This window comes from Microtus ochrogaster, chromosome 21 (genome assembly GCF_000317375.1).
Source record: "Microtus ochrogaster isolate Prairie Vole_2 chromosome 21, MicOch1.0, whole genome shotgun sequence".
Classification (NCBI taxonomy): domain Eukaryota; kingdom Metazoa; phylum Chordata; class Mammalia; order Rodentia; family Cricetidae; genus Microtus; species Microtus ochrogaster.
In genome coordinates, this window is record NC_022022.1 from 45,774,920 (window position 1) to 45,777,019 (window position 2,100).

Here is a 2,100-nt window from a genome sequence, read left to right on the forward strand (position 1 = left end):
GGACCGCCGTGGGAGCTCACGCAGAGGACCGCCGTGGGAGCTCACACAGAGGATTGCTGAGGCTCGAAAGTGAAAACCTCATTGACAGTTAATCCTGTCAACAGAAACTGGAATCAGCTAAGAATCACCTTTGGAGGTGTCTATAGGGCTTTCACAGAAAGGTTGAGCTCAGGGTGGAAGCCCCTGTCTCTGAGGTGGTGGCACTTTCCAACAAGTGACCTGGGTAGAGAGGGGTTTAGGGAAGAGGCAGTACCTGCCTACTTTCACTCCTTGTCATGTGAGTGTGAGTGCATGCCGCCCCCTGCCTCTGTCACTGCTGCTGCCTCTGCCTGCCCTCAGACTCCAGACTCTTCTGCCTTCCAAGGTGGACAGCACAATTCTCACTTTTACATCCTCCTTTTCCTGTGCACAATGACTTTACAGAGGACTTGCTGAAAGGTAGGCTTTTATTTAACTATGCTTCAAATCAGAATGGTCAGTAGCCTCTTTCCAGACAGTTTCACAATATTTAGGGTTGGTTTTATCAGGGACTTCGGCTTATGCAGGGATGAACTCTACCTTTTGGTATTTGAGTCCTTTTACAGGGACAAGAAGCACATCCATTATTACAATAAGATGCGAGCCTGAGCTATGCATAAACTAGGGGGCAGCTCTGGGAGGAGATTCATTGATAAGTTCTACTAGTAACAGAACCAAGAATCCCTCAGAATTTGGTAAGTGTCAGTGTGCTAATCTCCTGGTCCTCAGCTAGGTGAGTGTGTTCATCTCCTGGACCTCAGCTAGGTGAGTGTGTTCATCTCCTGGGCCTGAAGTGCTTTGTGGTGTCTGGAGCATCCCCAACCCCAGACTACAGTTATTTCCTCAGCGATTATTATGGGTATTTAGAGTTTACTGGAGTGTGTGTGTGTGTGTGTGTGTGTGTGTGTGTGTGTGTGTGTAAACCTCCACATAGTGTGTACCTTGTGTGAGTCAATTCTCTCTCCTCTCACCAACCCCTCTTCTCCTTTCCCAGCTCTCAGGATGGAGCTCACGGCATTGGGCTCTGTGGCACATATCCCTACCCACTGTCCCGTCTCGGGGTCCCTAGTCATGTCTGATAACCACAGGGATCTTCCTAAGAAATGCACCATTGCACATTTTTGGCACTGTGAGAATACTGCTGGGATTCTTCCGCAAACCTACATGGTACACACTGCTACACGACACCCAGCAGCTGCGGCACGTATGGATGTGTGGCCCCACCTACTGCTCCTTAGCCACAGATTTATAGCTCCTGAAGGTGAATGCTGTGGAGTTCTGTCATCCGACACAACTCGCCGGGGCAAGCAAGTGATGAGTTAAAGATGAGGACATTGTGGTCTCTCTGGTGCTACCAGGTATGAACATTGCAGTGATGCATTGCTGTTGAACACACAATCCATTACGCTCTTCTGTGCCTGCTGCCACACACTTTGTTCATGATTGACCAGCATGTCCTCATGGTGGCCACATGATGGAAGATCTCAATTTATCTCCGTAAAACCAACCAGGCTGATCCCAGCTGCCTTCTCTATGGCTAGAAGAGGCACACTTCAAATTCACATTTCCTCTGCCTAAAAGTGACAGTTGGTTAACCATGATTATTATTTCCATTGAAGCTCAGAGAGATTTAGTGATCCCTTGGGGGCACCAGGCTACATTCAGTCTTGAGCAGTTGGTTACTCTAAAATGTGAAGCCCACGCTGATCAAGGCTATCTGCACTCTGGGCAACAGGGTGCACTCACCGATTTACCACAGAGGGAAGCTCCTCACTCATCCTAAGAAACTGCGAATGAGGAACCTGAACAAACGCCCTGACATTTTGCCGAATTAGAATAAGCTGCTTAAAGCGGGGAGATTTGAGGGAAATCACAGGAAAGGCTGGCACACATCCCAATGACTGGCAAGTGTAAACCAGTGTGCTGACTGTTCTTTCACGCCATGGGTTATTATGACATGTGACTGCCAAAAATCAAAGTCAGAGCCAGGCAGAAACAGATACAGCAGTACACCCTGTCCTATGCTGTCCCCAGCAGCACACCCTGCCTTTCCTATGCTGTCCCCAGCAGCACACCCTGCCT

General features: G+C 48.9%; 1 protein-coding gene across 1 annotated transcript in view; it reads right to left on the minus strand.

Moving 5' to 3' along the window:
* Slc44a5 (solute carrier family 44 member 5) overlaps positions 1-2,100 on the minus strand; it is a 235,009-nt gene that overhangs the window by 80,998 nt on the left and 151,911 nt on the right. The window lies entirely within an intron of this gene.